We start from the raw sequence: 25,534 nt of genomic DNA on the forward strand, positions 1-25,534 counted from the left end.
ATATCTTCAGTTTCTTTTCCAGTTGTGCCTTCTCAGGCTTCTTTTTTAATTCCTTCTCCATATTCATTATATCATTTGTTAAGTCTTTAATTTCTTTATTCCTTTCCCTATTCTTTTTGGAGTTATGTTGAATAAAATGTCCTCTCAGGACTGCTTTCATTGCATCCCATGTTATTTGTGCATTTGTCAGCTTCGTATCATTAATTTCCAAGTAATTTTGAATTATTCTTCTGTAATTAGATCTATCCACTTCTGTTTTTATCAAGTTTTCATTCCGTCTCCATCTTCTAACTCCCTCTCTTTGAAATATAATTAACTCCATTGGGCAATGGTCCGATAGATCTCTAGGGAGGATGAGAGCATCCTGCACTTTTGTCATTAATTTTTTTGTAATCCATATCATGTCAATTCTCGACCAAGACTGATGCCTGTGAGAATAAAATGTATAATCCTTCTTTTCCTCATTTCTTATCCTCCAAATATCTTCCAAGTCCAGCTCTTTTTTTAAGTCCAAAAATTTTTGGGGTAGAGTGCTTGTTTCTACTCCCCCCTTTTTCTTTACTTTCGTCTTATCCAATTGAGGTTGCAACACTCCATTAAAGTCTCCAAGCAATAAAAGTTCATCATACTCAGCCTGTTCCAGGTTGTTTTTCAAAAATTCAACAAAGGGTGACTTAGGTCCATTTGGTGCATATATATTACATATCAATAATTTTGTGTTTCCAATAAGAATTTTAACTGCGAGGCATCTACCTTCTTGATCCTTGAATAGTAATTCCGATACCAAATTATCTTTTATATATAATACTACTCCTCGTTTTTTCTTTTCAAATGAAGAGTGATACATTTTCCCTAATTTTTTCTCAGCTAGATGGGATATATGCTTATGCTTATGACATATATGTGTTTCCTGGAGAGCTATTATGTCATATTTCTGCCTTTTCAACTTGTTAAAGATTTTCTTCCTTTTTTGGAAACTTCTTTTCCATCACTATTAGGGTTATAATTGATCCCTCCTTTATTAACCTCCCCTTATATTTATTCCATACTTCCAGTATATTGCTCAGCATTGGGTTTCTAATTTCCCTCATTTCTTTTCTAGTAAACTGTTTAAAAAATATATTCCAAGTTTCCTCTTCCACTTTTCCTGAATCATTACTAAGCCAATCTATTCCCTCTTTTTTAACCATTCCTTCTATAACCAAACTTAATCTACTTGCTTCATAATATTTTTTTATATGAGGTAGCGCTAGGCCACCCTCCTTTTGCGATCTGTACCATAACTGTTTATTTAGTCTATTTCTTTTACTTCCATTACAGTACTTATTAATCATTTGTTGCCATCTAGTTAGTTCTTCTTCTGTTATTTGAAGTGGTAGCATCCTAAATATAAAATTTATTTTTGGAAGTATTTTCATTTTTACTAATGCTATTCTTCCGAACCAGGATAAGCGTATACCTTCGTACTCTATTAACTTTTTATGAACTTCTTTCCTTAATGTTACTACATTTACTTCCTCTATCTCTTTTAAATCCTTAGTTATTATTACTCCCAAGTATTTTAATTTATTCTTAATTCTTATTCCCATTTTACTCTGTTCTATAAAATCTTTTTCTTCTTCTCTTGTATAATTAAGTAGCATCATTTCTGACTTATTCCAATTAACTTGTAAACCCATTGCTTTCCCAAATATCTCCAAATGTTCTTTTATTCTATCCATTTTCTCCACTATATTTTCTATAAATAACAATGTATCGTCAGCAAATAAGCTCACCTTCTGTTTCTCCTTTTTTCCTAACCCTTCTAAATTTTTATCGTTCCTTATGTTATTAGCAAACAGTTCTATCACCATAGCAAATAGTATCAGAGACAAAGGGCACCCTTGTCTAGTTCCTCTAGTCACTTTTATTTCGTTTGTCACTCCGTCATTTATAGATAACCACTGCTGAGTTCCTTGAGTAAAATTGTTTTAGTACTCCTTTTATTCTATTTCCCATTCCAAATTTATTCAATATTTCCCTTAATGTCTCCCATTCCACACAATCGAACGCTTTAAAAATATCTAATGATAATATCCCTGCTTTTTCCTTCCCCTCTTTAGCCCAATGAATTTTATTTAATACTCTCCCTATCAAATTTGACATTTGTCTTCCTTTTACAAACCCGCACTGATCTTCTTTTATGTACTTATACATGCATTTAATCATTCTATTGGCTATTATCGCGGACAATATCTTTGCATCCTGGTTAATTAATGATATGAGCCTATATGACCCTGGATCTGTTAAGTCTTTATAAGGTTTGGGTATTAATATTATTAATGATCTCCTCCATGATTCGGGTATCTTATCTCCCTTCATTATTCCATTATACAATTCTAATAATTTTGGGGTTAAAACTTCTCTAAAGCTTTTATAATATTCTGTCCCTAGACCATCCAGGCCTGGAGCTTTCCCTACTTTTAATTTCTTAATAACTTCCTCTATTTCTTTTTTCTTAATAGGTTGTTCCAGTAACTCTTTATCTTTCTGTTATTGCTTTCCTGTAAGGCAGAGAGAATGTGACTTTCCCAAGGTCACCCAGAAAGGCTTCTGTGGCATGTGGAGATTTGAACCCAGAGTCTTAGGCCTCATCTACACTGCCATATAAAATACAAATTATTTACTTTGAACTGGATTAGATGGCAGTGTAGACTCATATAATCCAGTTCAAAGCAGAAAATATGAATTATCTACTTTGACCATCTGAATTATCTAGTAGTGTAGCGCCAGCCTTAATCCCAACACTCAAACCACAACATCAAGACGGCTCTCTTATCAGAAGTATAGATGTGCATAAGAATACTAGCAGAGAATACATGGGAAATTTACCTTTAAGAACCATAGGAACACCTGTCCAAGGGTGCATCTACACTGTCAACTTAATGCAGTTTGGCATCACTTTAATTGCCATGGCTCAATGCTATGTCGTTTTACAAGGCCTTGAGACTTTCCTTCCAAAGAGTGCTTTTGCCTCATCAAAACCACAACTTCTTTAATTTCATAACATTGAGCAGTGGCAGTCAAACTGGATTAATTCTACAGTATAGAGTAGGCGTACCACAAATGCTATGCTCTGGTTATCTATAGAGTGGGTAATAGAGACTATTCCTTCAGCAGATACAAGCTTGTTACCTGGGCAGAACTGTCCATTTGTTCTTCTCCAGACCTTCTTTCCCAATTTTGTTTTGAACTGGAAATAGAAATAATTGTGTTTTTAGACCGTAAATATATTGGTTGCATTTTTGCAAATAAACAGGCCTAACCGAGCACTGAGAACAAGTGGTCTCCTTGTGTAAATGCATGTTTCTTGGCTGTGGGTGTCTGGATTATGGAACACCCTTCATTCTTCACCCACAAACACTCTGGAGACATCAGCTATTTTTGATCTTTGTAAAATGGGGTAGCTTTGTATTAAAATTCAAGCTAAACCAATTTCTCTCCCCATTTTTCGTATAGACTGGAATGGTTTTTTTCCCCAATGGAACAGTTTAAAACTTGGCATATCATCATTTCTTCTCAGTATTTAAGGAAAGTGTCATTCTTTCGGAAGTAAAACATTGTGTTGCGCAAATCAAAAATAAAACAGGGGGGTCAGTGGCCAAAGGAAACATGAATTCTGAAATCAATACCAAAAAAGCATTCCTGGTAGTGGTTATTATTCCTGCAGGCATGATATTGATTATGGTTATAATGGTCTCAATCTGAGCTGCTGTCAATAACTCAGTTCTTGTGTTGTCACACTGTATTAAAGAATGGGAGGACTGCAAGGGGGAAGAAAAAAAAGGCCAAAGAAGTTGTGCTAGCATGGCACGGCAAGGAGCAGAACACTCTCATTTTGGGCAAGATTCATCTTGCTATTACATTGCTAAAATAAAGACACACAGTGTAGCCATCCGGCCAAAGGGAGAGACTGAGAAACAGCAGAAAGATCTCAAATTATGACACTGATCTACAGCAAAATTATTCTTAACACATACGGGTTCAATACCTCTTCTTCAAAATGCTTGAGAGCAGAAGTGTTTTGAATTCTGGACTTTTGGGAGATTTTGGAATACCTAAGGACTACCAAGCCCCTGGTGGCATAGTGGGTTAAATCACTGAGCTGCTGAACTTGCTAATCGAAAGGTCACAGGTTTTAATCTGGGGAGCAGCGTGAGCTTCCGCTGTTGGCCCCAGCTTCTGCCAATCTAGCAGCTCAAAAACATGCAAATGTGAGTAGATCAATAGGTACCACTCTGGCGGGAAGGTAACGGCGCTCCATGCAGTCATGCTGGCCACATGACCTTGGAGGTGTCTATGGACAATGCCAGCTCTTCGGCTTAGAAATGGTGATGAACACCAACCCCCAGAGTCGGACACGACTGGACTTAATGTCAGGGGAAAAGCTTTACCTTTACCTAAGGGGCCCCAGTGGCACAGTGGGTTGAACCACTAAGCTGCAGAACTTGCTGACTGGAAGGTTGGCAGTTTGAATCCATGGGACATGGTGAGCTCCCATTGCTAGCCCCAGCTTCTGTCAACCTAGCAGTTCAAAAACATGCAAATATGAGTAGATCAATAGATACCGCTTCAGTGGGAAGGTAATGGTGCTCCATGCAGTCATACTGGCCACATGACCTAGGAAGCATCCACGGACAACGCCGGCTCTTAGGCTTAGAAATGGAGATGAGCAATACCCCCCAGAGTCGGACTCCACTAGACTTAATGTCAAGGGGAAAGCTTTTTTTTAATACCTATGTTTCCATTTATGTACATAATGAGATATCTTAGAGATAGGATCCAAGTCGAACCACAATATTCATTTCTTTTTCATATATACCTCATACACATAGTCTGAAGGTAATTTTATTCGTGATATTTTAAATAATGTTATTTGCAAAGTTAAGCTTGTGTACATAAACCATCAGAAAGTGAACATGTCACTATTTCAGTCACCCATGTGGACGATTCTAGAGAATCTTGGAATTCTGGATAAGGGACACTCAGCCTATGTATTAGTAACATTCTAGCAAAATGTGAGCCAGAACAAATTTCCTCAGTGATGCTGTCAAGCTGCCTTCAAACTGCAATAAACTGCATTAAATGGTCAATGTAGATGTGCCCTAGGACAAGCTCAATTCCACTCTGACACTCATTGCAACCACAGCAGATAATTATTTACAAAGTTCAAGGCCCCTTTTTAAAATCATCCGTAATCAAGCACTCACCTGCATGACAAGACCTCATTTATCCCATACTAGCAGACATTACTGCCTAATCATGCTGTATTTAAGGCCATCCACCATAACAATAATCTAATTATATTCTAGATTAGCCATTTTAGCACTGTTTCAAATGAGATTAATTCTATGGAGCCAACTTAGGCATCAAAGAAGCAAAATGAAATGAAATGAAATTCCAAGGAAATGAAATGGAATGAAGAATGCTTTGCTAGCACATAACCTGCACGGAAACAGTAATGGTTTACTCAAATGAGGAATTTAAAAAAACCCATAGAGAAATTGCATTGATACACTTTCAGGTCATGTGTACAGAAATTATGCTGCCATAACAACTGATGACTATTAAAAACTCCCTGGGTATAACAGAGGGGGTGTTAGGTTTTCCTTGTTTAACAGGGCATCAAATTTAGATGGATTAAGCAAGACAGTGATAAGAAAACATATATTTTATATCCAGACTTCACCCCTTCCAGCGTGACATACAAAAAAGGGCTTTCATTGTGCCCTTATCATGGAAAAAGAGAGCGCGCAAGTGTTTTTATAAATGCAGAAGCCTCGGTGCTTCAAAATTAATCACCAGAACCCATGGAATATTTTGCCAAACTAAGCCCAGTGCTGTTTTTTTAGGCAATACTATTTTCATCTTTTCTCTCCATCATTTTTTTTCAAAGAAGGCATTTTGGCTCTCCTAACCTGTTGTTGTGGAGTATTGAAAATTGGAGAGTTTTTCACTTTCAAAAGGCTAATGCTACTTACAATTAGAAGACTGGCAATGCATTTCACCGAAGGCACATTTCTACGTACATGTGTATGTGTTGAAACATGAGCTAGATTAAATACTTTGCATGACTTTAATTTCTGATATTAGTCCAATTTAAAAATAGATGTTCATACCTTTTAAACAAAACAATAGTTGGGGGGATTGCTACTCAGACATTTGACTCTCCCATAAACATCTTCCAAAATTTTTGCTACCATACTGGGAATATCAGGCTTCATTTATTCACTGTTATTACTGTGATTAACTACTATATTTAGTTATATCCTGCCTCTTCCCCATTAATAGGATTCAAGGTGGTTTGCAACATTGGAAAAAATATATAGATTAAAAACTATACTAACCGATATACTAACTGGTTTTTTAAATTCATTTCAGTTGAGGTTTGGCCTATTTTGGTGGTGAAATTGCCCTGGAATTTCTGTAGGATGATCTTTGACAAATAAGAGATAGAGAAATGTAACTGTTGACTTCCTGTGAGACAACTTAAAGGAAACCAAAGAAATCTTCATATTACAGGTATTTTAGACAGATTGCAATAGTTCGAAACACCTGAAGGGCCACAAGTTTGAGACCTCAGTTCTAGACCTTTCGGTGAGTGCTCCTATCATCAAGCATAGTGAAAAACTAGTGTACTTTAGTAACATGGACAGGGATTTGAAAGATCCAGGTTATAGTCTCCTGCTGAGCCATAAACCTCACTGGTTGCCCTTGGTTTAGTCCCTTTCTCTGCCTGCCTTATCTCACAGGGTTGTAGAGAGAAGACATGGAGAACAGGAGATACATGTTCATCACCCTGAGCTGATAAGAGGAAAGTGGGATAAGCATGTAACAAAGAAAGAAAAAAAATCTCCTCCTGGAGAGGCTGTCCACATTTATTACCAGCAGGCACTGCGCTTCAGTAGTGCAGAATCCGTAGCCATTGGTGCATGACACAACGAGCCAGGGCTCCATGGAAACCCTGACTTATGAGCTACCAGAAGTGCACTAGCATAGACTGCGTGACTGCTCCCATGGCTAGCAAAACCATCAAGCAGAGCATGCCATCCAAGCAAGAATGCAGCTGCCCCCTTCCCCTGTTGCACCTCCCAAGAAGCTACACAGAGGGACCTAACTGGCTTATTTTCAGTATAGAAACCAGAGTAACTACTGCATCCATATTGGTGATTGGCAGGCATGTAGCCGGGGGGGGGGGGGGGGGAGGGGCTTGGGGGGCTTCACCCCCCCCCCCGAAATTCTCATGGTGGTCCGCGAGAAGGCCTTACTGGTACATTATTTAAACTGTTATGTTTATTCATATCATGATCTGATCACCATGCTCAATATATCCCATATGCATGGGGGTATTGGGGTAACGATACAAAAGGTTTGCTAAGGTAGACCCTCTTTCACTCAGACTCAGCCCCCCCCCCCCCCGAATCAAACTCAGCTCCCCCCCCCCCCAAAAAAAAAAATCCTGGCTACGGGCCTGGTGGTTGGTTTATACCTTTCTGTTGCACAGGAGAGCAAGCAAACGGAATGCACCAGCACACAAATAAGCCAGGACGTCCTCTTATTCCTTCACGACAATTAAGATTTGTTCCCCCAGATAAAATCATTGGTTCAGCAGTCCCAAAGCATTTCTTGGCTCTTCCAAAAGAAACAATGTTCCTGCATGCATAAGTACAAATTTCAAAGTTGTGCAAGAACTCTTTCCAGCAACCTTTTTTATATGTGGCTAGCATAATCCTTTGAGGAAGCACTGAATGGGCAAAAAAATGGTCTAAGTATCTCAAAGAGAAATGCCTCTAGAACATGGCCATATAGCCCGAAAAAAACCCACAAGAACTGAGTATCTCAAAGATACATTGGTGCACTTTCCTCTGCAGCACCCATGAATACAATGGGAAAATCTTGTTTAAGAAAAAAGAGTTCATGCTTTATGCTGAATTGGCACTTGGGAGATTCAGCTCTAGTTGCCATAAAACTGACTAGATAACTAGTCAGTAAACTGCCATAAAACTGACTAGATAACTGACTAGATGAGCCATAAAACTGACTAGATAACTGCAGACTAACCAGTGGCTCTAAATCAGAACATCCTCACAGGATTGTTGTTGGGAGGATAAAGTCAGGGAGGAGAAGAGCCATGAACACTGTCATTAGTTTGATGCTCAAGCAAAGGAAGGTATGCATATTGCTAGAAAGGAAATAAAGAAATAGCATATACTTAGGAAATTCTCATTAGAATACTTGGAGAGTTTTATCACTTGTTACTTCAATGGTAGACAAGTGTAGTAGTTAGATGAAGATAGCAAACTGCTTTATATGAACTGAGACTACAGGGTATTTCAAAAAGATGGATCCGATACGAAATCGGTATCCCACTGCAACCACGAACCACCCATGAATGAAACTCTTAAGGGTGGGACAAAGAGTTTCCAAAGATGATGGCTATGTTAACCCAGTTACCATGACTGGCCATACAACCACTCTGGCTACAAAACCAACCTACACAATTTTGTGAATGATAGCTGGCTTTTGTAAATTAATGTGAATGTTTTATGTTCAATTCTTGTTTGATTATGATTGGTTTAATTTATTGATGTTAGGTTTTAATTTTGTTTTAATATGTGGGGTTTTTCTGGGGTTATAATGTTTGCTTTATGAAGGCATTGAATGTTTGCCATTGTATGGCAATGGATACTCCACCTCAGACATCAGAAGAGCTGCAAGACCAAGAACAAGCCACAAGAGTAAAGATGAAGATCCACCCAGAGGAAAAGTGTTCCTGCCATACATCAAGGGAACCACTGATCGCATAGGGAAGCTGATGAGGAAACACAACATACAAACAATCTACAAACCCACCAGGAAAATCCAACAAATGCTACATTCAGCAAAGGACAAGAGGGATCCTCTCACCTCTGCAGGAGTCTACCGTATACCATGCAGCTGTGGACAAGTCTACATAGGGACCACCAAACGCAGCGCCCAAACAAGAATCCAGGAACATGAAAGGCACTGCAGACTACTTCAACCAGAGAAGTCAGCCATAGCAGAGCACCTGATGAACCAACCTGGACACAGCATTTTATTTGAGAACACAAAAATGCTGGACCACTCTCACAACCACCATGTCAGACTACACAGAGAAGCCATTGAAATCCACAAACATGTGGACAATTTCAACAGAAAGGAAGAAACCATGAAAATGAACAAAATCTGGCTACCAGTATTAAAACATTCTAAAATTAAAACAGCAGAGAGAAAAACAGGCAGGGACATCTAATCACCTTTCAAGAAGAGTTTGCTCCAGGCACTGTCAGCCCATTGTATGCTAATCAAGGTGGTCAGTTGAAAAGATTCACACCTAGCCCAACTTACAAAAGCCTTTTGTCTCACCCTGGCCATTCCACAGATATATAAACCCCTTTTTTCCCAGCTCCAGCAGACCTCTGAGGATGCTTGCCATAGATGCAGGCGAAACGTCAGGAGAAATGCCTCTAGAACATGGCCATATAGCCCGAAAAAATCCACAAGAACTGAGTGATTCCGGCCATGAAAGCCTTCGACAATACATTTGCCATTGTATGTTGGAATCCACCCTCAGTCCCCTGGAGAAATAGGGCAGAATGCAAATAAAGTTGTTGTTGTTATATTATTACACCGAGACGGCTTTGGTCGCCTTGGTGGATGACCTCCGGAGGGAGCTGGACAGGGGGAGTGTGACCCTGTTGGTTCTCTTGGACATCTCAGTGGCTTTCGATACCATCGATCATGGTATCCTTCTGGGACGACTCTCCAGGATGGGCCTTGGGGGCACGGCTTTGTCGTGGCTCCGGTCCTTCCTGGAGGGTCGCTCCCAGACGGTGAAGCTGGGAGACACCTGCTCGGACCCCTGGCCTTTGACCTGTGGGGTCCTGCAAGGTTCCATTCTATCTCCCATGCTTTTTAACATCTACATGAAACCGCTGGGTGAGGTCATCCAGAGTTTTGGAGTTGGGTGCCATCTCTATGCAGATGACACGCAACTCTACTACTCTTTTCCACCCAATTCCAAGGAAGCCCCTCAGGTGCTGGATGAGTGTCTGGCTGCTGTGGCTGTCTGGATGAGGAGGAACATGCTTGAAGATTAATCCCGACAAGACAGAGGTCCTCCTGGTCGATTGTAAACCGGATCGGGGTATAGAGTGGCAACCTGTGTTGGACGGGGTTACTCCCCCTGAAGTCACAGGTCCGCAGTATGGGCGTCCTCCTGGACTCATCACTTACACTTGAGGCTCAGGCGTCGGCGGTGGCCGGGAGGGCCTTTGCACAATTAAGACTCGTGCGCCAACTGCAACCGTAACTCATGAAGGTGGATCTGGCCAGGGTGGTCCATGCCTTAGTAATTCCAGATTGGATTACTGTAATGCACTCTACATGGGCCTGCCCTTGAAAATGGCCCAGAAATTTCATTTGGTTCAACGGGGGGCGGGCAGGTTGTTAACTGGTGCTCCTTACAGGGAGCGGTCAACCCTTCTGTTTAAGGAGCTCCACTGGCTGCCTTTCATTTTCTGGTCCTAAGTCAAGGTGCAGGTCCTTACCTACAAAGCCCTGAATGGTTTGGGACCCTCCTACCTGCATGACCACATTTCTGTGTACGAAACCCACACAACCCCTTTGATCATCTGGAGAGGCCCTGCTCACACTCCCACCTCCATCGCAGGCGCGATTGGTGGGGATGAAGGAGAGGGCTTTCTCGGTGGTGGCCCCTCGACTCTGGAACTCACTCCCCAAGGACATCAGGCATGCCCCCAACTTTGGCAGTCTTTAGGAGGAGCCTGAAAACGTGATTGTTCCAGTGTGCCTTCCCAGAATAAGGAAACTCCCAGCAATATGTCCTCTAAATGCACTTTACAATGGATCTAGGAATGTCTGCATGCCCCATCTCTCTCTGAAAACTCTATCCTAGTTCATATTTCATCTGTTCATGCTCAGCATTATCTTTAAATTTTAATTATTACATTTGCCCCAGCCATAGGTTTTAAATGTCGTTGTGTTCCTGTTAATGTTTATTGCTTGTTTTTGTTAAGAATTTTATTTTATTGTTTTGTATTATTTGTTGTTATTGCTTTATTATTGATGTATTGTGGGCTCGGCCTCATGTAAGCCACACCGAGTCCCTTGGGAGATGATAGCGGGGTATAAATAAAGATTATTATTATTATTATTATTATTATTATTATTATTCTATTATGCCTTTCCCAATGCATAAACAGCCCCTAGTCTCAGTCATTGGCAAGATGGTGACCCTACAACATAAGGACTAATGAGAGAGTCTCCATTTGCAGAGTTGTTTTTTTAAAGATTTGTTTCTGGCTCAAGATGGTTAGTAAAACTTGATAACTCATTAAACCATTTGTAAATTTTTGTGTAATTGTAACATATTGGGGCCACAGTGGCACAGCGGGTTAAGCTGCTAAGCTGCAGAACTTGCTGACTAGAAGGTTGGTGGTTTGAATTCGCAGGATGGGGTGAGCTCCCGTTGCTAGCCCCAGCTTCTGCCAACCTAGCAGTTCGAAAACATGCAAATGTGAGTAGATCAATAGTTACCGCTTCAGCGGAAAGGTAATGGCGCTCCATGCAATCATGCCAGCCACATAACATTGGAGGCGTCTTCAGACAATGCTGGCTCTTCGGCTTAGAAATGGAGATGAGCACCAACCCTGAGTTGGACTTGACTAGACTTAATGTCATTCTTTGCATTCTTTGTCAAACCAGTCATACACTGTGGACTGAAAGTTTTAATATGCAGAAGTTGCTGTGCATGGTCTAAGCTTGTTTATGGTTTGTTGATAGAGATCTAGATCAGTGTTTCTCAACCTGGGGGTCGGGACCCCTGGGGGGGTCGCGAGGGGGTGTCAGAGGGGACGCCAAAGACCATCAGAAAATTTAGTATTTTCTGTTGGTCATGGGGGCTCTGTGTGGAAAGTTTGGTCCAATTCTATCGTTGGTGGGGTTCAGAATACTATTTCATTGTGGGTGAACTATAAATCCCAGCAATTACAACTTCCAAATGGCAAGGTCTATTTTCTCCAAACTCTGCCAGTGTTCACATTTGGGCATATTGAGTATTTGTGCCAAATTTGATCCAGATCCATCATTGCTTGAGTCTACAGTGTTCTCTGGATGTAGGTGAACTACAACTCCAAAAATTCAAGGACAATGTCTACCAGACCTTCCCAGTGTTTTCTCTTGGTCATGGGAATTCTGTGTGCCAAGTTTGATTCAATTCCATCATTGGTGGAGTTCAGAAGGCTCTCTGATTTTAGGTGAACTATAAATCCCAGCAACTCCACCATTACCAAAATGACAAAATCAATCACCCCCAACCCTACCAGTATTCAAATTTGGGCGTATTGAGTATTTGTGCCAAATTTGGTACAGTGACTGAATATACATCCTGCATATCAGATATTTACATTACAATTCATTACTGTAGCAAAATTACAGTTATGAAGTAGCAATGAAAATAAACGTTATGGTTGGGGGTCACCACCACATGAGGACCTCTACTAAGGGGTCGCGGCATTAGGAAGGTGGAGAACCACTGATCTAGATGGTTTATTGACTTATCACAGAGTTGTTGGTGTATGCTCATCAAATAGTTACTGTGTAATTTCTCTTTTATAGAACGACTTAGTTCAATTGACCACTTCAACCTTCTTTCTCCCAAAAATTCTCCAGTTAAGTTTTCTGTTCTGGTCAATTCTGCCTGTTCAAGAATTGGACCTAAGGACACTACTAAAGGAAAATCTAGATGGTTGCTTTCTGTGCATTCCAGGATATCAAAGGTAGATGTTTTGGGGCAACTGAAGTAACACTTCTGAAGATCTGCTATTAATTTTGTGCATTGGCATAATGCTTTTATATGTGTATATGTTTTATTTTATTGTATTTTATATTGTGCTTCATTTTTATGTATTTTTTTATGCTGTTTGTAAGCTGCTTTGAGTCCCTTCAGGGAGATGGTGGCGGGATATAAGAATAAAGTTATTATTTATTTATTTATTTATTTCAACGTTTTCTATACCGACCTTCTCACCTCATTGAGGGACTCAGCCCGGTTTCCAACCATAAAAACACATACAATCAGTAAAATATCATAGTTCACAATTACAGTAACACATTTAAAATAACAATATATTTGATAATACAATATTATCAGCATCATTATCATCTTTGTTCCTATCAGTTCAAAGAGATAGACCAGGTATAACAGTCTAATAAATGAGAAACCTAAATTGCCTTACATGAGCACTAGTGGATAGATACCACTAAAGAAGAGATTCACTCAAACAAGTTTTTAGCTCTTCTCAGGAACACCATACTTTACAAAAGGGTTATGATTATTCCAAATGGTAATGAATGCCAATTAATGTCCAAAAGGTCACACTTCCAAAAGGCTTTGGAGAGTCTGGAGAGGGTTATGGATACCTCTCCAAAATACAGTACGTTGGAATTTGTTTGTGTTTCTTTCAACCTTTCAGTCCAGCCATCCAACAATCTGAGGGACCATGAACTCTACTTAAATAAATTGGGGACCCCTGGTCTATGGTTTCAAGCAGAGGGATCCTTCCCAGCCTTACATGGAAATGACAAAAACCAAGTCAGGGTCAACTGTGTGCCAGACATCTGCCCCTCCACCAAACTACCACCATTCTTTACATTAGATCTAAATAGGACTTGCATACTAGTGCAGTGATCCCTTGGTATCTGATGGAGCCTGGTTCTAGAAACCCACCTGCTACTACCACAATGGATTCCAAATCCATCAGTGCTCAAGACCCATTATATACAATGGTGTAGAAACTTGGTGTCCCTTATATAAAATAGCAAAAGTTTAAAAAAATGAGATTTTTTTTTAAGAATTCTAGATGTGGATGGCAGAATCTGTGGTAGGAGAGGGCCGACTGAAACAGATCCTTAACTACTATAAACTCAACTTTCCTTCTAAGGAGATTTTCTTTCAAAATCCCATAATTGCAAAGATAAATTGCCAAATCTGAGTAAGAAATGCACAAGAACCAATAAAAGATCTCAAGTAAGAGCAATCCTGAAATCCTTCTAAGCCCGCCTTGTCAGTTTCTTGCACTAAGAACCGCACTGGAATTCAGCCCAGTGGTTGGTTTATCTCTACATTCGAGGACTGAAGCAGAGGCTAACAAGCACACACTGTACAAATGCCCACCAAAGTAAGAGATCCTTCCCAGAGGTACAGAGGTAACTGGGCACACAATCCCATCCCAAATGAGATGAACAAATGCACACAAGCCATTTGCTAGGAACAGGAACAATAATCCCCTGGCAGAGTACAGACAAACCATTTTTGCAGCATGTGCCTTTGTGAACTGCAACCCACTTCATCACATGCATAGAGTGCTACCCAGAATTCACAGTCCCATATACTACGCCTGTATGATTAAGAGAGCAAGGAAAGAGAAACATTAAATACAGAAAGTATTGACAAATACATTGATTCTGGTTGCATCCAGACTAATTGAAAGCTCATTTAGACAGATTGGAAAAATCAGAAAATCTCCAGTTTCATTCCTGTCCTTTCTGATCATTGTTGTTGTTAGAATATCTACATGCTGTATTCCCCATCCTGATATACAATAAGGACCTCATCAGATGGGTGGTTTTCCCTGTCTCTGCATGCTGCCGGCATGCTGCCAAGACAGAGTCCACTGGAGCCCATCAAATGACACAGGGCTACTTCGGATGGGGCTTTGTGCTGGTAGCACAGGATCCAAGGCAGACAACTCAGAAGTTAAAAAAATATTAAGACAATTAAAAAGAAGTTAAAAATTCTGGACCCACTGAAGTTGCTAAATAATTTCCAAGGCAGCCCGATGTGAATCATGTTAAGTGAAATCCAACTATTTATCTATTTATTTATTCAATATATTTAAATACCACCTTTCTCACCCCTGGGGGGACTCAAGGGGTTTACAACAATTAATGGCAAGAATTCAATACCAACATACAGATAATAAAATAAAATCACAATAACTAAACACTGGCATATAACTATAAATTAAAGTCATTAAAACCATTAAACATAGGCATATACAGCATGTAAACACTAAGACAAAACATTAAAAACATCCTTATATAAATATTAAAATCACATGATCCAAAAATCATACACCATGGCCATTCCAACTGTCAAAGCACATATTTCCTGATTATTCTTTGCATTGCGTTACTGGTCAAAAGCTTGGTCCCACAACCACATCTTTGTTTTGTTTCTGAAGGCCAGAAGGGAGGGTGCTGATCTAATCTCACTGGGGAGAGAGTTCCAGAGCTGAAGAGCTACCACTGTTAAGGCCCTGTCTTTCGTTCCACCAACCGCACTTGCGACACAGGTGCGACGGAGAGCAGGGCCTCCCCAGAAGATCTTAACCTCCAAGATGGTTCAATGGTTCATAGAGGGAGATACATTCGGACAGGTAAGCTGGGCCAGAACCGTTTAGGGCTTTATAGGCTAAAGCCAGCACTTTGAATTGTGCTCAATAGCAAACTGGCAGCCAGTGGAGCTGACATAACAGGGAATTTGTGTGCTTCCTGTACGCCACCCCAGATAGCAATCTGGCTGTTGCTCGTTGGACCATTTGAAGCTTCCGAACAGTCTTTAAAGGCAACCCCATGTAGAGTGTGATGTAACAAGAGTGTGGACCACCATGGCCAAATAGGATGTGATCAAGGCATATATCAACATGGACACAACTGACATCTCAAGGAATAGGGACAGTCAGCTCAACAATTTTAGTTGTGTGAGCACTCCTGGCCACCACTGAGACTTGGGCATCTAGGCTTCAAAACGAGACCAGAAATATGGCCAAGCTGCCAGCCTGAGAGTTCACAGAGAATGCAATCCTATCCGGTTCAATTAAACAGTCCAAACGTTGTAACTTATGCTCCATTCCATTGCTCATTTTGATTGCCCTTTTCTGATCTACCCACCTGAGTCTTCAGGTCATCTACAGACATCCCACTTTAATGATTGCTTCTGTACAAAGCATGGAGGAAGATTATGAGCAGCATCTCTCAGTGGTGGCTACACCAGCTACGGGAAGCTGGCCCAATAAAAGTATGTACTTGAGTTATAATGGCGTTTTGCAATTCAATAATATATTGGGATTTTTATTGTTTCGTTGTTATATATTTTAACTGTAGTTAAAATGGGTTTTGATCTGCCTAGTCAAAGCCATGGTATTCCCTGTAGTAACCTACGGATGTGAGAGCTGGACCTTAGGGAAGGCTGAGCGAAGGAAGATAGATGCTTTTGAGATGTGGCGTTTGAGGAAAGTGCTGAGAGTGCCTTGGACTGCGAGAAGATCCAACCAGTCCATCCTCCAGGGAAAAAAAGCCCGACTGCTCATTGGAGGGAAGGATACTAGAGACAAAGTTGAAGTACTTTGGCCACATCATGAGGAGACAGCAAAGTCTAGAGAAGACAATTATGCTGGGGAAAGTGGAAGGTAAAAGGATGAGGGGCCGACCAAGGGCAAGATGGATGGATGGCATCCTTGAAGTGACTGGACTGACCTTGAAGGAGCTGGGGGTGGTGACGGCCGACAGGGAGCTCTGGCGTGGGCTGGTCCATGAGGTCACGAAGAGTCGGAGACGACTGAACGAATGAACAACAAAATGGGTTTTGAGTTATTTAATCAAAGTTCAAACATTTTAAAACTGGCGAAACAAAAGGAAGTATAGTTAAACTGTAACACAGACTGTCCCAATGGCCACCTAGTTGGACAGCTTTAGAAAGGGATAATTGAGAAAAGAGTTACTAATGGCTACAAGCCACATTAGCGGTTTGTTACCCCTAGTAATAGAAGCCAAATTCCTCTCAGTACCATTTGCTTGGGAACAATATCAGGCAGGTGTCAATCCATCCCTGCTGTGTAATTTCATCTAAAAGGCAGATGAATGCTGAGTTAAAAGCATTAAAGCTGTGTTACCAACTATAGGCCCCACTCTACCAAGGCAAACATTTGCCAATCTAGACTTAGACATTGCTGCTGTAGAAATAACCAGGCTGACAACCAGCTTTCATAGTCAGTTGCTTCTTATACTGATGGCTGTCAAGCCCAGTGGAGACATAATCCTCAGTTTAATTTTTAATTTCTTTATATTTGATAAGAAACGTTTATGAGCCAACCTTTCTGCACCAACTCCATTCAAGGCAGCAAACCACAGAAAAATATAATATTATATTATGAGTCGCCCTTGGGCTGAGAATTGTGGTCTACAAGCGCAATAAATAAATAAATAAATAAATAAATATTACAACAGAACTTCAAAATATAAAATAAAAAGACTTTTAAAGGTCACTAAATAGTAACTTAATATATAAATGAGCCAGTCTAGAACAAAATATATTGAAAGAGCAACAAAAAATGATTAACTCAACAGCCAATAACAATGCACATGAATTAAAATTAATTCAAAAGGGGGGATTCATAGCATTCTTAAAGATTGCAACTAAAAAGGAATGCCATATTTTCCTGAGGGTATTCAATAAAGACCAAGATTTGGGTAGCACACTCTGTTTTGTTTCTATCAAACTAGAATTCAATACTTCCAGAATTTCCAAATTACTATAAAGCAGGACAAGATGCCAGGATTGGATCCTGTTTGATATCCAAGTTAATATGCAGAGATTAAACTGGGGTTTCCAGGTGTGACTGCAAGAGGATATTATAATTTAATATACAAAGAGAAGAAAGAGGAGTAAATTATGCACAACTCTCGTTCTTGACCAAGAAAATCATGATCCAGTGGACATTCATTTGGCAACTCTTGGATAAAGAAAAATCCTTTAGAATATCCATCAGGGGATTTAGGGGGAGGGATAAATCGATACTGAGCATATTGAGCCTGTAGTTCTACTTGCTAAACCCACATGTGGGAGAGAAAGCCAAGCTCAGAAACAAACGGAAAAACAATGTCCACAGCAGGTGTACCAGGTTTGAGAAGGATACTGTATATTATGCCTATTTACTTGACACAGGGGGTGTCATTTCAGGTGTTTCAGGACATCTCAGTATCCCCAAGCCTTGTCTAAGAAGATGAAAGATGCTGTCAAGTGACATCCAGAAGGCTACAATTGCTCGGCCCTGCTTTAGGTGGTCTAGAAACAAATGAAAGGAAATATTGGGTTAATATGCAAAGCATGTTAAAGTTGCTCTTTGCATGCAGAAATGTCTAGGTTCAGTCCCTAGTACTTCCAATGTAAAAAGATCAGGAAAGTCTTTGCTGGACTAGAAGGATCCACTGAGTTAGAAGGATCTAATATCAGGCTGCTTCCTCCATTCCTATGGTCTTGAGACTGCAGGAAAAAAGACACACAGACAGACTCTCCAGTCCTATTCCTAATGTGAAAAGGTTGTACAGCTATACTGTTCCTAACATGTTCTGAACTTTTAAAAACTGTTCAACATTGCACTGTTTGAAACTATATTACCTTAACCTTCATCTGGCTAAATCGGAACCCACAGAGAAGTAGACCTACAAGGAGAAAATTTTGTGGCACTGTCACCTGAAGGGTTTTAAACAATGCCACTGAGTTTTGGTCCAGGTTGATTCTACGGTAACTTCTGATGGAAGCATACTATACAATACCTTCAGGACTTAAACAATTCGCAGAGAGGACAGGGGTGGATGAAGCCATGTGCACCAGTCCTGCGAGCAGTTGCACTGTACTGATTTCATGGAAGAAAGTAGAGATAGAAGGATTTGAAGCAAATGTCTGAGTTCACTGTGAATCTAGAAACATCATTCAGTAATGTCCAAGACCAAGAAAGAATGCAAGGAATGCTTAGCAAGGTCACAAACCTTTGAACTACTTTTCACAGACAGCAACCTTTTCACATATAATGCATGAAACAAATAGAGATGGCATGCATTCAGGCATGGAATAAGAGGACCTTTCCAAAATCCATGCCACTTGCTGAACTGAAGGATAAACTGATGAATGCCTACAGCATTGAACAAACTGAGGTGTCCAGTCTCAGGATGCCACCACTTCCAAGCTACAATTATTCATTTCTCTGATTTACATCCCACTTTTTTACGTATATGAGACACAAAGTGGGATATAAACAATGAGCATGAAGAGAGTTTGTGCTCTCACACAAGCTACTAGAGCAGGGTTTTCCAAAAATTTCATGTTGGTGACACACCTTTTTAGACCTGCATCATTTCACAACAAAGTAATTCAGTTTTACTAGCAAACCAAAGATTAAACCCATCCTTTACAAGAATATTGACACTTACATAAATTGTAGTAACAAAATGTATGGGAACACAACATATCTCATGAAAACCTTCCAGTTGCATTTTTTTTAAACTGTGATGTATTGCTTATTTCACATAGAATCAGAGGTTTCGTGCTACATCTGTATAGCACACCAACATACTGCAACTGACACATATGCAATATGTTGCAGCACAGAGTTTGGACAATTCTGCCCTTGCGGTTTGAGAAAAGAAAAACTAAAGTGGTACATAGTAAAGGTAAAGGTTTTCCCCTGACATTAAGTCCAGTCATGTCTGACTCTGGGGTGTGGTGCTCATCTCCATTTCTAAGCCAAAGAGCCAGTGTTGTCCATAGACACCTCCAAGGTCATGTGGCCAGCATGACTGCATGGAGCACCGTTAGTTTCCTGCCGAAGCGGTACCTATTGATATACTCACATTTGCATGTTTTTTAACTGCTAGATTGGCAGAAGCTGGGGCAAACAGTGGGAGCTCACCCTGCTTCCTAGATTCGAACTGGTGGCCTTTCAGTCAGCAAGTGCAGCAGCTCAGCGGTTTAATCCACTGCACCACCAAAGTGGTACATAGCATCACTGATAAACTGGCTGTTTGTTGGACACCACTAATTGTGCTACACACACACCAAGGATTGATCTAACCACTGCTGTACAACTGACTGAATTAAGAGGTAAATGCCCATTCCAATAGTATATGCCAAGTAAATCAAGAAATATATAGCCGAATGTGTGCCGATGCTGCCATGCAATGGCATTCTACACTTCGAAGGGAGACATTTGCCTAGGCTGGCCCCCTGGGGCACAATGGAAATACAAGCTTGGTGACAGCGTGGTGGCAATACAAGTTGAACCATATACCCATAGTGGACAAAATAAGAGATTTTTTTTCATCAGGTTAGACCTGCCAGGAAGTCGGCTTAACATATGTTTGACACAAATAAAACATGTGGGAAATAGGCTTGCAAGACCACTGCAGTATTCAAATGACATGCCAAATTTGTCTGAAGAATTTGAAACTGAGGTAAGCAGTCACAGTGGCAGTAATATTCAGAGTAAACAAGTCATATTGGCTCCATTTTTTGCAGAAAAGGAGGTGTGTCCGATACTCAAATCCCATTTCCCACCAAACATGAACAAATGCTTTCTGTTTCTGGGTCCCTGGATCCTTTAAAAAGTCCTTCATCCTGAATCCACAAACAACCATGTGGATGTAGGACATTTTTATTCCCCGAAGAGGCAAATACTAGAGAGCACGGGAAAGGGGTGCTCTGCAGATGGTTTTTATTGTGAAACACTTGTCCTGTTTCAAAATAAAAAAATAAAAACCATCTATCGAGCACTTGGAAAAGTATTTCCCCATTTCCCTTTGCCTTTTTATTCCCTGAAAGTCAGAGGAATTGCCATGCTGTCAGAAAATACCCTGGAAATCACCAATCCAAGGTTTTTATTGATCGGGATGTGGTTTAAGGAACAGAACAAGATCAGGCTGGAACCTCTTTCCAATTTGGTTTTGGGTTGTACCTTAATACCTATACAGATTCTGCAGATCTTTATTCTGCTGAACCTGAATCACCACAGATTTGCAGCAAAATGCCAACCAAAAAGCTTAATTTCTTCATTTTATAGTCTGTAGCCCTGTCATTAAATCCTTGCTTGCTCTAGCAACTTGCCTTTTGCCAACCTGATTGTGTCACTCTTCATAACAGAACAGCAAACAGATATATAATAATCATGAAGATGAAGAAATCAAGGGATTTGAAAACTGAAAAGGTTTTAAAGGGGGTAGGTAGCTACTGCTAGGAAAGATTTCCTTGACCCTCATAAGAGACAGAACAGAACAGAAAATGTAAAGCATTTCCCACAGCTGTAGTGTTTGTAGGCAGTTCAAGGGAAGAGCAAACCATAATTGCCATACACACACACACACACACACACAAAGAGTTTCCACCAGAGCGAGAGAAGTTTATATTTAACCACTCACCAGGTCACCACTGACAATTTGCATCCCTTCTTTGCTAGTTTGCTCAGCTTTCATACTAGTCACAAGAAATGAAGCCTGCCTCCATAGTCAGTACAGATGTAGATGGAGTGAAGTGAGGGGAGGATAGTGCCTCTGCAAGACCAGTAGAACCCACTGATATGCTAAAGATGGCAAATTAACTGGATCAACAAAGCAAAGCAACACCCCATGCCTCCGCCACCAGCCTCCTGTGCTTTTGGTATGCAAAACTATAGTTGTCTGCTTTTTTTTTTACTGATGAAGAAAAAAAGCAGGTGAAAGATTTTTTTGCAAGTTAGCAACTTCTGGGCACTTAGCAATGGAGCTAGCCTTAAGTAAAAGCACTTTCTGGCCACAGAAAGCCATGGCTAATGGCGGCTTTCCAGTTCTGTTGGAAACTCATGTCAGTCTAGTCTCTTTCTATGGTCAAAGTTACAAAGAAGTGCAAAATCACATCCTACTTTCAGTTCCTGTTCTCAAGAATATCATATAATGAAGATCTGATTACTTTGAACATTTTTAAAGATACTAATTGCTTTGGACCATGTCAAGCAGTGGGGAGGTAAAAATGGGAGTGTGATGCATAAGGTGATGCTTGTGAAGAACAAAAGAGGTTCATCTCAGGCTCTTTGGAGAGTCTTTCCAAGGGACAGATGGGCTACTATCCAAGGGACCATTTTGCCTTCCAATCTCCATTCCTGAGCCTTTGCATTTCTGGCACAGAGAATCCTTGAGCTTCAGGTAAAAAGAAAATCAGGGGACAGAAACAATCATTGCTTCCAGTAGAAATAAATGTTTCTTACAACCCAAGTGTGATCTTATTATGTGAGGAGAAGAAACATGTAAGCATTTCCCCCCTCCTTTTAGCAACTAGAAGGAATTCCTTAATAGTTTATGTGAGTGGTTTATATTGATACAATCAAATATTAAAAGCAACAAATTATAGATCTGATGTTACAACAGCTCTAACAAGTTTTCTGATAGATTTTTTGTTTTCAGAGCCTAGGCAGACCTACCCTCCAGAGAGACATTTATGGAGATTTAGCAAATTGCACTAAAGAAAAACAAGATGCACCGATTTAGATTTCTACAACTATGATGAGTTTACAAATAGACAATCTCCAAGGTAAGATTGCGAGTGATTTGTTAACTACAGTTGTGACAGAAGAATTTGGTGCTGCCAGAAAGACACGGCAGAGAAAGAGGTGGGAGAAAGAATGGGAGTTACCAGCGCTGCATTTTGCTAACTTTGTGCCACTCCTTCCATACAAACTGCATTTTTAAAACCTTTGGCAGGCAATTTTAAATAACCAGGTGAAAACCAAGATGCATACATAACTTTCAACCTGGGTCAAGATGGGCTACAGTAACTTATGGTGGCAGCAATGGCTAGATCAGAATTAAGGTTGGAAAAAAATACAGCATATATGTTAAAAATAAAATGGAGGAAGGGAGGGGAGGGAAAAAAGAATTGTACCAGTGGTTTTTTTTTTTATTTTAGCATGCACTTTTATGGATTCAACCTCACTTTTTGGACTGCAGAAGCAAGTGGCACCTACCACTTGAAAACTACCATATAAGTAAGACTCGGATCAGAAATTCTACAGCAGTAAGACTTGGAAGTACAATTAACTTGCCTGTGTTCTTAAGAGTTACCAAGTTGGTTTCTTCAAGGAAAAACTTACAGCACCATTTGCTTAACGGGGCACATCATATAACCATTTCCTACATTACAAGGACATCTGATGAAAGAGATGGAGACTAACAGCTGTTCTTTCACAGTGCTCTCCAGCATTAGCCAGCATTTCCAGTTTGCCAAAAACATGCTAAACCTTGGGTGCTGTTTCCAAAAGACATTGCATGCTGAGAAAGCAGCTTAATGCCAAAGCTATCCTCTCCCCCAATTTGCGTACTCCTGAAGTGTGGTATAAAAATCAGTGCCCAGTTCCTACACAGTCAGGCTTCTTCTACAATTTTGTAACTTAGATCACATCCAATCTCTCTAGGAGCTTAAACTGCCAAGCCCCACTTAAACAAGACTGCAGCATGCCACCCCAGGGCTGATACCATCAGCACGCGTCAATATGCTGTCACCAGGAGAAGGACTCTCTTTTTAATAGCAGGACCAAAATAAACCTTGTCCTCACTCTGCAAAAGAAAATACACATTCATCTGCAAGTATTTCCTGTTCTGAAATATCCAAGTGGTCCCTGGAGAAAGCACAATGAGCCCCAGGGAGAATAAAAAGCAAGGAAAGGTTCTGCAGCATGGGGTGAGACCCACTGCAATATTGCCTGCCTTACATACTCCTATTCAGAAGTAAACCCTACTACACTCAGTGGGGGGTCTTTCTCAGGAAAGCAGGCAGGAGAGGTGCAACCTTAGGAAGCCCTTGCCAGCTCATTCCTTGTGCCTATCTTACAAGCAGGTAAGTAGGAGTTTCCCTTGGTTCCAGCAAACTCAGCCACACTGTGGTGATGGGTTGCAGCTTGCTCCCCCCCCCCCTCCCCCAAAGAGTTCCCGCAAGTTCTTTACAACTGTCCTCAACCCTGCAAGCATCAGAGAAGTTGAAGAAAAGCCACTTTCCGAGGATAAGAAAGCTGAAGGCTGAGGGGAGAGAAGAACCACCATCCACCAAGGAAATGGGGCTTTAATGAATGGCTGGGTCTTGGGCATGCACAATGCAACCCAAAGAGAGAGAGGGAGGGAGAGAAAGGCTCCAGCTTCCCTCCATGACAAACCAGGACAGGAACCCAGAGCATTGCAGGGTTTCCCACAGGGCACAATGCCTGGTTGTTGAGCCCTTGGCATATGCGGATCTTTTTTTTTTTTAAAGAAAGAAACGCCTTTCTCCTAGTGATCCAGCCGCATTTGAAACAACGAGCCCAGAACCGCACATGATGATCCTCCGCCAGGGATGATTCCAAGCCCACTGCCATGAAAAATAAAACAGAGAGGGAAGCCGAAGCTGCAGTTCTCTGAGCCAAAAACACAAAGCAGCCTGGTCCAGCTTGTGCAGGGTGGGGAGGAGGAATGTCCGCCTCGCAGCAAGCCAAGCACACAGCCCACAGGCCCATTCATTCCTCTCCCCCCACTGCCCCCCCACCCCATGACCCAAATCAAATCCGCTCACCATCTCTCCTCCTTGTCTTCTTCTCTGCCTTCAGCTGAATAGATTATCTTCCCTGCTGCCTGGCTGGCTTTCACACGATCGCAAAGGAGGCGGGTGTCGAAAGGGGAGGAGACTCCTTCAAATCAAATACTCAGCAATTGATCAGGGAAACAGAGGGTCAACCTCTCCCCCCCCCCCCTTCCTCTCTCCTCTCCTTGTGATGCCAAAAGGGAGGGGGATAGGAGACAAGCCAGAAAGGCAGCAATCGCGTCCCAGGATTCCTCCTGCATCCAGAGGGGGAGAGAAAGAAGCACACATGCTCAATTGCTCTCTCTCTCTCTCTCTCTCTCTCTCTCTGAGTCTGTGAAGGCGCATGGGTGTCATGATGGATTTCCCACCTCCTGATTCTCAGACCCAATGACTTTTTTGCCCATTTGGAGAATATTACGGATGCCCAACCCCAGAAAGTTCCTACTTAAGGGAAAAATATGTAACTGACTACTTTCCTTCGGAATAATAATAATCCCCCCCAGCAACCACAAAATGAATTGACTGTGTGGGTCACAAAGTCCCCTGGGTATATATGCTGCAAATTTGCCCAGACCCTGTAGAAGCTATACAAACCACATATTGCACATTCCTTCCAAGGATGACATATTGTGCACACTTCATGAAGTCAACAGACCCTTGAAATATTAAGGGGGGGGGGGGTTCTCGCAAGCATATGTGATTTAAGAGCCAATACAGATACACACTTTAAAAGTGTTTGGGATCTCCAACAACTTGGAGCAAGTGTGTGGATTGGAGCCTAAGTAGTGGTCTCTAGGGCCCCTTCTACACTGCCATATAAAATCCAGAGTATCTGCTTTGAACTGGATTATCTGGCAGTGTAGACTCATATAATCCAGTTCAATGTGGATTGTCTGCTTTGATCGCCTGGATTATATGGCAGTGTAGAAGGGGCCTAGGAGAAGGACTCATGAAATATTGCATTGTCCCCTTTCCCATAGAAAACTCTGAAGCATCTACATTCTGCCATCAGATACAAAAGGAAACAAGGGCAGAGGTGAT

At 41.1% G+C, this 25,534-nt stretch overlaps 1 protein-coding gene across 14 annotated transcripts in view; it reads right to left on the reverse strand.

The window, feature by feature from the left end:
* The window catches only part of ARVCF (ARVCF delta catenin family member), a 537,576-nt gene extending 512,784 nt beyond the window's left edge, over nucleotides 1-24,792 (reverse strand). For 8 of the 14 annotated variants that reach the window (XM_060785846.2, XM_060785853.2, XM_060785852.2 and 5 more), the window contains exons 1-2: nucleotides 24,485-24,792; nucleotides 3,175-3,232 (exon numbers count right to left, since the gene is read on the reverse strand). The gene's annotated coding sequence lies outside the window, so the exon portion shown is untranslated. The remainder of the gene's footprint in view (nucleotides 1-3,174; nucleotides 3,233-24,484) is intronic. The other 6 variants (XM_060785841.2, XM_060785850.2, XM_067473177.1 and 3 more) reach the window with 2 other exon arrangements.
* Between the last annotated feature and the right edge of the window lie 742 nt (nucleotides 24,793-25,534).

Source organism: Anolis sagrei, chromosome X, assembly GCF_037176765.1.
Source record: "Anolis sagrei isolate rAnoSag1 chromosome X, rAnoSag1.mat, whole genome shotgun sequence".
Lineage (NCBI taxonomy): Eukaryota > Metazoa > Chordata > Lepidosauria > Squamata > Dactyloidae > Anolis > Anolis sagrei.